We start from the raw sequence: 13,485 nt of genomic DNA, 5'->3' as shown, positions 1-13,485 counted from the left end.
ATTGGAGCGCCTGGATCCAAATGTGCCTGAAGCTATCCCTAGACTTTCCAGCTACACACAAGCCAACAAATGATCTTTTCTGCTTAAGCCAATTTAAATTGTAATTTATTATTACAACTGGAAAAGTTCTTATTAATATAGATTGGAACGGAGTCTTAAATCCTCTTTTTATTCTCATCTAGCATCTAACAAGGCCTGGCATGCAATAGGCACTCACTAAATGTTTTGAGTGCCTAAATGACTGTAAGCATTTTAAAGGGATGAATAAAGACTAATCCTTTTACCTTTTTTTTTTTCGTTTTCATATCTAGATAAGTGTTCAGTACAATAGGATGAGATTCTCCTCCCCTGCTCTTCCTCCTCCTCTATTAGCTCCCTATGGCTTCCCCTACCCACCCTCCCACCCCTGTATGGCTCCTGAGTTCTCATTCTCTTTTTATTCTTTCAGTTAATAATTGCAACGATTTGCAATTTATCATCCAGAAGAGGTCCATTCTTTAAATCCTAAAATAACCTGGGGAAAAAAGTGAATACGAATAAATGGAATCGTAGGTGTGGTGTACGCAAAGGCCACCACTTGGCTTAGAAAGGCTGTTCAGTTTCACGTTGTTCTGCAGAGAGGGGAAGGAAGCAGATGCCTGGGAAAGCTCCCTTCTTCCTGCCTCGCTCCATGTCACCCTGGGAAGCAGGATGTGCCATCTCAGAGATAGCAATGGTAGGGAGGGTGCTCTTGTCTCCCTGACTGGAAGTTGACTGGCTATTAAAAAGGAAACTTTCATCAATAAACTCATAGCCAATCATTTCTTCTCTATACTCATCCACTTCTCTCCCACCAATTATTTGGAAGCATATAATTTTATATGGAGATAGATTAATATGTCCTTCTAGATGATAAAAAGTCTTTGGAAATCATAACCCCACTAGCACACTGTGGTAGAATATTTCAGTGATGGCCTCCACTATTTGCATTCTTGTGAAGTCACCTTCCACATTGACACTGGGCTTGACAGTGTGACTTGCTTTGGCCAGTGGGATAATAGCAAATACAGTGCAAGGCAGAGCCTAGGAAATGAGCCTTGCTCCTTGGGATCTTCCCTCTCTTGCTACTTGCTTTGAACCCTTCCACAACCAGGCTAGCCTCCTTGAGGATGGAAACCACCTGGAGAGAGAGAGAGGCCCAACCTTTCCAATTTCAGCTCCACACATGAGTGATCCCAGCCAGTGCCACGTGGCTGGAGATGGGCCATCCCAGTTGAGGCCCACCCCAATTGGTGGCCCACAGAATCAAGAGCAAACAAGATGGTGATCAATTTAAGCCACTTAATTATGGGTGGTTTATTATGAGGCAATATCTAACTGATGCACACACCTAAAAAGAATAATAATTCCTTAATTTCATCAAATATCTAGTCAGTATTCAAATTTCCATGATTGTCACACAATTTTTTTCTTTTGCAGCTTGCTTGTTTTTATCAGGATCCAGTAAGGTCTATATATTCAAATCTATTGATGTGTCTCTTGCCTTTTTTAATCTATTATTTTTTCTCTTGGAATTTACTTTAGAAGAAACTGGGTCCCGGTCCTGTAAATTTTCCTACGATCTGATTTTGCTGAATATTACAGTGCCATTTAATATGTTCCTCTGTCCTTAAAATTCCCTTATATTGGCAGTTAGATAGATCTGGAAGTTGATCAGATTAACATTTGATTTATTTTTGGCAAGACCATTTCCCGAGTGGAGTTGTGTTCTTCCCTTAGGAGACAGACAACGTTAGTTTTCCTATGGCCACGAGCGCAGCCATTGACGGTCATTGCCAAAACCTGCTAATTCATTAGATTTTACAAAATGATACAGCAGTTAATCATTCTTCATTTATCAGCTGTAATACTTTTATAAAGAGAAATTTCCCCTTGTAAAGTATTTGATTATCCAGTGGTACCATTTGCATAGAAAGGGCATTATACATGTTTGACTCTTTCCTTTCCGATTTTCAAAATAATGAGTTGGTTCCCAGCATCTTCCAGAGGTTACTAAGGAGCTTTATTTTATTTTTTGAGTATCACTATAAACTCATGTATTTCCATTTTGATGTGTTTTAATACATTTTGGTTATTATTCTTATTGATGCTTGAATTGCAGCATCTTTGCAGCAGAACCTATTCAAGTTGACTCCTGAGTCATTTTGACACAATCCCAGTAATACTTGATAGTTTTTGATAACTTGCTTGTTTTGGGGTATAAAGATGTTCCACACTTTCCTTGTCCTTTAATCTGTCCTGGTCTTAGTATTAGGCATTTCTCCAAGGATACTTGATTCCTTTTGGCATAGTTATATGTGATGGTTCAAAGGTTAACTGTGATAGAGAAAGCTTTGATGGGCTTTTTTGTTAGAACAGAAAGGCTAGAAAATTTCTAGAAGGTCATGGAGCTTGGCACAAATGGGTGTTTTTTTTCCTTGAAGTAAGTTGGGAAAATTCTACCAGATGAGAGCCCACCATTCTGGTGTTTGCAAAAAAAGAAAACATCAAGAGATATGATACTTCTTAGTGGACTGCTATTTTCTGTAATGAAGAAGAAGAAATCTTATGTTTGTAAACAAAGGAGCAGAAGAGAGTGTGCTTTCAGAGCTTATTGATTCCGCGTATTAGAGACTCAAAGAGGGAGGCACTCACAGACATGTGTTGAGACTGGTAGCCTCTGGACCTAAGTTACAAAATGTACAGTCAACATGGGGAGGGAGAGTTGGTCCTGGGGTGCAGAGGTGCCTCGGAGTTCCACCACGCCCAAGCTGGAATCCTGTTTCTATTACTAATACCGGGGCTGCTAGCTTTTCTGAGCTCTCATTTTCATCTGAGGAGTGGAGATAACCTAACTACTTCAGAACACATTTTGAGGATTAAATAAGATGATCAGCACAGGAGTCAGAGACAATCAGCATGGCTCAGTCTGGGCCATTTTCTCTTGCTTTCCCTATTCTTGAGATCCTCTATGCTTCCAGACATTTTCCATTTGCTCCTTTCTCAAAACTAAAAAATTCCTGTCACTTCCCTCAGGGGGCCAAAGGAGACTGAGGCAGTGGGAGACCTTTGCCCAGGGCCATTGGGTTCCTCTGTATGGGGCTCAGCAGGGTCTGGTATTTGTTCTCAATGGAGACTTTAGTGGTCTCAGGACTTTCCTGACCACCTACCCTTGATGATGATTGTGGAGGGTTGAATTGTGTAGCCCTGTTTGGATATGTTCTTGGCTTTGGTCTGCATTCTGGTGGGTGTGGACCCATTGTAGATAAGATCTCTTTTAAGATGTTATTTCAGTTAAAATGTGGCCAACTGAATCAGGTTGGGCTTTAATCTGGATTGCTGGAGTCCTTTGTAAGCAGAGTGAATTCAAGTCAGAGAGAAACCACAGGGAGCAGCCAGAACTTGGAAGTCAGTGGAACCCGGAAGAGAAAGGAGAAGATGCTGTCATGTGCATTGCCATGATAGAGAAAAGCCAAGGACCAAGGATTGCCGGCAGTCAGCTCAGAATGTCACAGTCTTTTGGGAGAAAGCATCGCCTTGCTCACAACTCAGTTTTGGACTTCACTTAGCTTTGAAACCGTGCGCCAATAAAGTTCCATTGTTTACGCAAACCTGTTGTATATTATTGTTTTAGCAGCTTGGAAACTAAAACGATGATGAACTAATGATGCTAGCAACAGTAATGACAGGTAACATCGAGCACTTTCCACGTGTCAGGCTCTGTTCTAAGTATTGTATATGTGTTTCTATTTGTTCAGGCCACGACCAACTCGCCTCTATTCTATGCAGCAACCTCCTAACTGGGCTCCTGGCCTTTGCCCTTGCTGCACCATGGTCTCTTGTTTCCAAACTGTCCCAAACAGTGATCCTTTAACGACATAAGTCAGGTCATGTCACTCCTTGCTCAAAGGCTTCCAATGACTTCCTATCTTACTCTGAATAAAAGAGCAAGCAAATACAACAGCCTACAAGCCCCTTGTCATCTGGTGCCTCAGCGCTTTGCTCTCATCGTTTTACCTTTCTCCTTCCGTTCTAACCACACTGGCCTCTTGGCTGTTGCTCTACAATGTAAGCACACTCCTGCCTCAGAGCCTCTGCTAATGGAAGGCTCTCTAATAATGGAATGCTCTCCACCACACCCCAGCCTCTCACTTCCTTTGGATTTCTGTTCAGATACCACCTACTCAGTGAGAGCTCCCCTAATCATCCTGCAGAAAATAGCCATCCATCCTGTCAATTTCTATCTTCTTTACTCCTCTTTATTTTTCTTCATAGCATTTCCACCATTAACATTATTATTTATTTCTTTGCTATTGCCTGTCTCTGTCCCCTAGAATGTAATGTGCAGGAATTTTTATCTGTTTTCCAAGCATGCAAGACAGTGAAAAGCACATGGCAGATGATCAATAAATATTTGTTGACTGCACGAATGACCATTAACTCATTTAATAATTTCAATAACCAATGAGGTAGTACTGTTATTTTCTCAATTTCACAGATGAAGAAACCCATCCTAACCAACAATTTGCTCAAGTCTCACAGCTTGTAAGTGGAAAGACTGGACTGCCCATCCAGCTGGCACATGGGCACCAGGGCAGACTCTTTCCCATGTCTCCCCTCCTTTCCTCCTGCACCGCCGTGGCATTTCATCGAGGATTCCTTTCTCCTCCGCAGGATCCACTCCCACCTGGGATTCTGCCCTGGCTCCCTGGTTCCTGGCCTTCAGGCTGGACCAGGTAGAAGGCACCCAGGTGGTCTCTTAGACCCCATGCCTGGGCTGCCAGCTGCACGTGTGCCCCTCCCAGGCTGCCCCAAGCCTGCTCAGGCTGCAGAAGGAGCCCCCAGCCCCTCAGGCTGCCCCCTGCTTCAACCCGACCACCAAACACTGTGCCAAAGGGAAGATGAAAGAAGCAGAGGGGAAGAGGAGCAGCCACAATCATTTCTTCATTCCTGAAAAATTTCCCGTCTCCATTCCAGAGACCTGAGCTGCACAGGGATGGCGGGAAGGTGGGGCAGTGGGGCTGAAGCAGGATACTTTTACCAGGCTGATTCGATCCCGCCATTCCGACAGACTAACGTCAAAATGGCCATGTTAACATTTTGTGACTTTTCATTTTCATATTTTAAATTAACTTTTTAATTTACACATGGGCAAGTTTATTCTCTGTTGTGTATGTTTCTATGGGTTTTGACAAATGTGTCATCTCATGTATCCACCACAATCCTGATACAGTTCCCTTGAGCTGCTGTTTTGTAGTCAACCCCTACCCATATATCTCCTCCTGGATCTGTTCTCCATCCCTGTAGTTTTCCCTTTTCCAGAAAGTCATACAAATGGAAGTATATAGTATATAGCCTTTTTGGGTAAAATTCTTCTCCCACTTTACAAGATACATTTGAAATTCATCCATGTTGTTGTATGTGTCAGTAGCTCTTTCCTTTTAATTGCTGAGCAGTCTTCCATTTTATGGATAGACCACAGTTTGTTTATCCATTCGCTCATTGCAGGACGTTTGAATTGTTTCCAGTATTTGGTAGCTATGAATAAACCTCCTGTAAATATTCACTTACCGGTTTTTGTGTGAACATACGTTTTCATTTCTCCTGGGTAAATATCTAGAATTGGGACTGCTGGGACATATGGTTAACGTATGTTTAACTTTACAAGAAACTCCCAAATTGTTTTCCAAAGGGGCTGTAAAAGTCTGCATTCCTACCAGCAATGTATGAGAGGGCCAACCCTTGCCAACACTTCATATTGTCAATTAAATACTTTCTTAGCCATCCTAATAGTAGCATTGTGGTATGTTTGGTTTCCTGGCTAAAACAAACCCATACAATGACTTGGCTTAACAACAGGACTTTATTGGCTCATGGATTCATGTCTCTGGGTTGGTGTCTTCTAGTTGGCTGACAATCTTTTGGGTTCCTTGGCTTTTCTTGCACATGACAATGCATATGGCAGTGTCTTATCCTTTCTCTTCCATGTTCTGTTAACTTCCAGCCTCTGGCAGTTTCCTGTGGCTTCTCTTTCCATGCCTAGTTCCCTTTGCTTATAAGGACTTCAGCCATACTGGATTAAAGCCCACCCTCATTCAGTTTGGGCACACCTTAACTAATAACATCTTCAAATGTCCTATTTACAAATGGGTGCACACCCACAGGACCAGGAGTTGGGACTTGGACATATCTTTTGCGGGGAACATAATTCAATCCCCAACACGGCATATGACTGATGATGTTGAGCATGTGCTTATTTGGTATCCCTGTATCTTCTTTGATAAAGTGTCCAAATGACCCTATATCAAAATTGCTGCTTCATTATTTGTGTTAAATGGTCATGCATCCCAAGAAGTGTGCTCCTTTGTCTGGGGGCCTATGGGAGAGCACTGTACTGAAATTGCTCCATCAAGAATCTTTGCCAAGTATTGAGAAGGTTGGTAGGGGGTGGGTGTTACCCAGAACTAAGAACCACACCAGCTGTGTTCTAATTTAGTAGCTGAGCAGATTCTTCAAGGTTATCTAGTCCAACCCTATTTCTCTGCTTTTCAGAAATAAGAAAACTGAGGCCTAGAGAGGAGAAGCTTTTGCTCAACATCCCACAGCTAGAAGGTTGCTAAATTGGGTCAAAAACTTTGGTTGCCTAAATTGATTTCTAAGAGTCCCAAGCTTTCTCCACTATAGACCTTAGGTGCTGAGCAAGATGCTGAAGACTTACATATGGTCCCTGACCCCTGGGAAGTTTATGGGAGAAACAAAAGCAAGGCAAAAAAATGCTATGAAAAGTCATATATGGGCATATGTTTCTGGACTGCTGAAAATACTGGAGGAAATTGAGATGAAAGGCAGCATTAATTAAGCAAAACTTCCTGGAGGAAGGGGACTCTGGGTCCAGTTTTGTGGCCATGTGTGTGGGTTGTATATACCGGGCTTGCCCATGGGACATGGGACAATGGCTACTTTCCCCATCTGATAATATGAGCGACTGTGAGGCTCAAAGAGAGATTCTGTTTGGAATATTTTTGTGGTGAGTTTTCAGCTCTGGCTTAAAACCCTGAACCTTCTTCACCCTCATCTCCTGGGCTTCATGTAGAGAGCATCCAGCTCACCCCTCCCCTAGTCCAAACCGCAGCTGCCAGTACTTAAATCCAGCCAGCAGCAAGCTTCTCGGATTTGCTTCTGGTTGAAATCAATATTTGCTGAGAAGAATGCATCTTAATTTCAGCGGCGAGTTCTCCGGGCGAGAATTGCTCTAAAACAAACCTCCAAACCCGCAGACTTAATGTGTCCTAGTTCAGTTGTTTAGTAAATCTCTTTGTACAGAGAAAAATCCATTAGCAGATAGGGGCAGGGATGGCGGCTGGATGTGGAGTGGGGGAGGGAGAGAGCAAAAGCCCAAAGGAAGCCTCAACAGCAGAAATGGGACTTAGAGCCTGGGGGACCCCAGCCAGTCCTCAGCCCGGAGATGCAGCACAGGATTTCCCCAGCTTGCTGCGAGCTGGGAGGCACGGCCAGGATGCCACTTCCAGAACGAATGGAGCGTGGAATGAGATCCCCTTCTTGAGCGCCTGCCTGGGGAAGTGTTTTCTAATTGCCAACTGCCCCATTCTAAATCTACAAGGAGGAGATCGATTTTGTCTTCAGCAGGACTGTGGGAAAGCAATCATTTACCCCAGAACACAGGCTTTAATGAATCTGTGAAACATATGAGGTCACCCTGATTACATCTTCTCCTGACAGCCTGGGAGGGCTCCATGCCACTCTGAGGACTCGCTGAATTGGGAGGTTTTCACAATCCAGTTCCCTCCACCCTGCCCAGTCAGATGGGATCTCCGGGAAAGACGTGGGCTCCCAAGTCACCAAGACCTGAGTCAGAGTCCAGCTCTGCCACTTCCCAGGCAGGAGACTTAACCTCTCCGAGCTTCAGTTTCCTCAAGAATCCCAATGACAGAATCATCAGGATACTAGGGGATATATTTAAAGTGTCAGGCAAATAGTCAGTGGGCAAGACAAGTTAGCAATAATTGCCTTTTTGGCATCTCAGTTTCTCCTCCCTGTACAATGCTGTTTCACAATGAATAGAGGACAGAGAAGGAGAAGGATGGAGCTGTCATGGATGGAAAACCAACAGGAAATGGTGGTATGGGGGCAGGGGCTTCCACAGTCAAATGTTAGAGATCAGAAAGGAACTCAGCAGTAGGAACGAGATCTGCAGGAAGTGGTGGGCAAACTTGCCCCTTGGCTTCACAAGGCTACGTTGGTCTTTTGGACTATTGGCTCCAAATTAGGACCTTACAGGTTTAGCCCATCTTCTCATTTTATAGATGGACAACTGTCATCCAGAGAGGGACAGCATCTTGCTTGGGTTTACCCAGCCAGCTGGCGACAGTACAATCTCAAACCCAGAGCTTCAGACTCCAGGGCCCAGCCTTTCCTCCGCTGACAGGTTCCCCCCACCCCTCCTTACCTGCCTCTTTCTGTAGCTGACCCCAGCAGATGTGAGGCAGCGGCCCAAGCCTGAGAGTGAAGAGAAAGCTGAGGTGGTGTTGATGAAGCGGGTGGAGGGAGCATGGAGGAAGAGGTATTTTTACTTTGAATTATTTTTATTAAATGTCACAATGGCTTCACAGCACTTGGGATCCAAGTAGACAAATCAATGAAAATAATTATAGTGAACAACCTGCCTTCCCACTTCCCTCCTTCCACCCCTGCAGCTCCCTTGGACTAACAGCGAGGCTGGGAACGCGGCCCTGCACTCCAGCCCCATGGGGAGAAGGGGCGACAGCCCCCTCTGACCTCTGCCTTCTCTCCACTTTGTTTGCAGGCAGCTTGGCTTGGCTCAGGGCTTAAATCTTGGGGAAAGGAGCAGCTCCAGCAACAGCAGTGCGAAAAAGGAGCCAGAGGCCAGAGAAAGACAAGCAACTCCTGTAGAGACTTAGAGACTGGGAAGAGGGTTTTTGTTCTTAGAGCCCACTTATGGCTTAGAAATAAACCCTCTAGCAAGCCTTATATTTCCAGTTAGATGACAAGATTAATCAAATACACATGACTGAAGTCTGCAGGAACTATCCACCCATCCATCCATCCACTCACCCACCCACCCATCCGTCCGTCCATCCGTCCATTCATCCATCCGTCCATCCTTCCATCCATCCAATCATCCAGCTGTCTGTCCATCCAAGCATCCATCTATCCATCCTTTCAACCATTCAATGAGCATTTATTGAGGCCCTCCAGGAAATGACATTGTAGTGGAAAGGGTCTGATAGCCCTGATTCAAATTCTCATTCTGCCATTTCAGGGTTAGCCGGGTGGGTTGGATATCTTCCTTGGCCCTCCAGATCCAATCTTCCTTGCTATGCCTTGGGGGCTGACCTGCATGGTCTGCTCAGTGGGCTTCCTTGCCCCCTGGCATCTGTCTGAGTTCATCCCATGGAGAGCACCGTAGGAGATGAGAGGGAGGGAGGAGAGCGAGGTGGGAGTGTTTAATTCTCCATCTTCCTCCTTATGGGGCCCCTCAACTAAAGGCTGCAGCTCCTGACAGGTGGCTGTCTCCACATAGCCCTATCCATTCTTGAGTTCTGGGAATCTCTCCCTTCCCTACCCCTTTAGGTAAAGGCATCTGTGGTTATCTGCCCTTAGGTACTTCCACATCTCTTGTGGTTTCCCTACACCCTGTCCGTGCCTTTGTAAACAACCCTTTTGATATACTTTTTTCAGGTTATTTCAATTTCAATGTTCCATCACTTCCTGTTGGATCCTTGACTGAGACTAAAATAACTTACCCTGGGGAGGTTGTTTTACCTCTTTGAGTCTCAATTTCTCCACAGGTAAAATGGGAATATAAAACCTGATTTGCAGGGAGGTACATGCCTTAAGGAGCTGAGCCAGGCAGTGAAGTCAGAGGTATCTAGGCCAAAACCCAACCGCCTCACCGTCTGCTAGCATCTGAGCCCTAGGGCGGTGGCCCTGGGAAATCTGGGGTCAGTGGGGACAGAGGGTCAGTTAGAGGACTCAGTGCCCCTCCCCAGCCTCTCAGGAGCCTCCTGTCCAGGCTGGCACTGGGGCCTGACACTCACCACTCAGGTGATGGCTCGAGGTCCTGAGCAGAGGAAGCACTTAGCATCCCTCTTCCCACTGCTGCAGCAAGAATCTGTCAGAGAGGGTGAGTTGTCAACTGCATTCAACAAAAGGATCTGAGAAAAAATGCCCTGATGTTGGCTGACATTGCCAAGGAAATGGTTGTCAAACTTCCTTCTCAACCGAGCAGATGGTAACGTAAAGGGAGGGGAAGCTGATATTTGTTGAGTGGCCTCCATGTGCCAGGCACTTCACAAATGTATTTTCTCTTTTACTTTTCCAGCAATACATGAGGTAGGAATGATCATCTCCTTATTTGAGGTGAGGAGACCAAGGCAGAGAAGTCTAAATGGCTCAGCCAAGGTCCCCAGCCAGGACGGGGCTGGGGAGGGGAGGGCAGCTCAAGCCCAGCCTGTCTCCCCGCAGAGCCCTCACTCTTCCTACAACACGAGGATAAACAGAGGAAGCAATAATCTCTTTTATTTGCTCAGCAATTTAGTTTCTCCTGCATCTTCTGGGGCTTTTGCCAATTAATTATATGTTCCCTCCCGCCCGCATCTTCAACCTTGCTCTCTTCCTTGGTTCCTTCTCCTCTACACGAGTGTGTTAAAGTCCCGAACTATGTGTTTGCTCAACCCTGCTTCCTCACGCAGTCACCACTCTCTTTCTTGCTGTACTCCATTGCTGTACCTCCCAGCCCCTCCTCACCAGCAGCAGGTAGGCTTCTGTCACCGCCAAACTCTGTCCAGAAAGGGGCCCCCATGGCCCCCTGGTTGTCAATTTCAACAGAAAGTATGTAGATTTCATCTTCTTAAGCTTCATGCATTCACTCAACAAATGAAGAATTCTTAATATGTGCCAGGCACTGTTCCAGGTTCTCAGGATAAAGCAATGAACAAAACAGAAAGAAAACCTCAACCCCACCTTTGTGGAGCTTACATTCGAGTGGATTGAAAGAAAAACAATAAACAAGTGTGTAAATCAGGTGTCAGTGTCAGTAAGTGCTGTGGTGAGAAGCAGAGCAGAGTGAGGGAGCTGGGGAGTGGCTGCGGGTGGGGGGGGAGGCAGGCTGCCAAGGTGGTCCCTGAAGGCCTCTCTGAAGAGGCCAGGGTTGAGCCAAGACACTGATACGCAGTGAGGGAGGGAGGAGATGAGGAGACGAGGAGACGTGGAGACGTGGAGCAGTCCAGGCAGAGGGAACAGCATGTGCAAAAGCCCAGTGGCGGGAGCATGTTTGGCAAGTTCAAGGAGCAGCAGGGAGGCCAGTGTGTCTGGATGGAAGGAAGTCAGGGGACAGCAGCAGGAAAAGGGGTCTGTTGACAGGGGTCTGACAAAGTAGTGTTGGTGGCCTGGGTAAGAACTTCGGCTGTTACTCTGCGTGAAAAGAAAAGGAACGGAAGGGTCAGAACAGAGACATGACTGGTCTGCTGTGTGTTTTAAAAGTACCCTTCTGTCCATAATGTGGAAGGGGAGCAAGGGTGCAAGAGGGAAAACCAGGCTCCCTCCACAAAATTGGCTGTTTGTCCCTTCTTTCTTGCAGCTCTATCCCCCTCACCTGATTCTCTGGGCTCCCCCCTTGTGGGTGCTGGTCAGGCCCTTGGCTCTGTCTTTGCTCTGATGTCCTGCAGTCACTCCTGTAAGAAGTCACACACTTGCTGGTTTTAACCAGCTGAACCCACATGCCTCTGGGATCCCCTATTCCCAGCCCAGGCCTTGCTTCTGTGCTCCAGATGTGTTGATCCCGCTGCCCCCGGCCTCTTCCATGTGGGTGCCTTACTTTAAGCACATTAACCATAACACATCCATAACTGAAATTCTGTCTCTTCTTCCCAATTCTGCTCCTCTCCCTGTATTCCCAGGCTCTGAGTGCTTCCCCGATTTCCCTGTCATGCATGCTGGACTCCTGAACCCCATCTTATAAATTCCTTTCCTCCTAGGACCTAATGTCTCCTAAGCCAATTCCTTCCTCTCCACCTCCACCACCACCATCTTATTTCAAGCTTGTGTCATCACTTAACGTGGGTCATCAAAGCCACCCCTTAGTCTGCAATCCACCCTCTCCTCTCTGTAATCACTTCTTCCTTCCACCCAGCTGCTAGGGGCCTGGTCCGTGAGGCATAGCTGCTTTCCAGACACTAACTTACATTTCTGCCTCCTCTCCCAAGCATTTCAAGATCCGGCAGCTCCAAACATCTCATGGTCCCCCAAATGTCTGTGTTTCTATGCCTCCATGGCTTTGCTCATGCCGTTTCTTTTCCCTGGGACTCCTCCCCCTGCATCTGCCAGACAAATGTCTTCTTTCCCTATAAGACCCCACTCACAGACCATGTCTTTTAACACGCCTCCTCCACACTCCCAGGTAAAATGATTAGCTCCCTCTTCCATAATTCTGTAATCCTTTGTTCCTACCTTTATTTACTTAGTGAACCTGAATTTGTGCATTCACAAATTGTGCTGTGATATGATTTTTTATAATTTGTAGTCCTCAAAACAATTCCATGAGACAGATAGTCTTATTCCCATTTTAGAGGCAAGATAACTGAGGCTTAGAGAGTTTGAGTAATTTTCCCAAGATCTTAGAGCTTCCAAGGGGTTGAGGCAAAATTGGAACCCAGCCTTCAGGATCCAGACCCCTCCCCCATGTTGATAATGCATCCTTATTTTTTGTTCATATATTTCTCTCCCCCTCTATGCTCTTCTGGGGCAAGGGCCATGCCTTTCTTTTCCATATCCCCACTGCCTAGCAAAGTATGTGGCATGTAACAGAAATCCACCTAGAGTTTGTGAGTGAATGCATGCACGTACGGATGAGGAAATGCAAACGCCCCCCTGTCCACAATCTCCCTGACTCCTCCTAGCCCTGATGATGGTCATTAGCATCTTCCTCTCACTGTGCAGGATTCTGAGGCTCAGAAGCATCAAAGAAAGTCCTATAGCTAATAAGTGAAAGGGCTGGAGCTGTGGCTTTCTCCTTTCTCTAGATTTGAAAAATCTGACACTTGGATTTCTTCAGGTCCGAGCTAGGACAGTTCTAGGAGTGACTTGCCAAGAAACAAGAAGTTCCCTGAGTGGATGAAGTAATGCTTCCAGAGGTAAGAAAGCCTCTGTTCTTACTGCAACCTCCAAGGGATGTTGCAGTCCTCATTGACTCCAGATGATCGAAAAGCTTGAAGTCAGTCCTGCTGGGGGTGGGGGAGGAGGGTTAATTCGCTCCCACAAACATCCATTGAGCACCAACAGTGTGCATGGCATTTGTTCTAGGCCTGGCAAAGTTGCTGAGTCAATACCACTGGCTGGTTGTAACATCATGGGAAATGAACTCTCCAAAAAAGCAAGCAAAATATGCCGTTGCAAGCAGAAGAAAAAAAGATCATTGTGGATGCATAT

Source organism: Choloepus didactylus, chromosome 18, assembly GCF_015220235.1.
Source record: "Choloepus didactylus isolate mChoDid1 chromosome 18, mChoDid1.pri, whole genome shotgun sequence".
In the NCBI taxonomy this organism is placed as follows: Eukaryota; Metazoa; Chordata; class Mammalia; order Pilosa; family Megalonychidae; genus Choloepus; species Choloepus didactylus.
The sequence above is the reverse complement of the archived record's forward strand: the minus strand, read 5'-3'. Positions refer to the sequence as shown.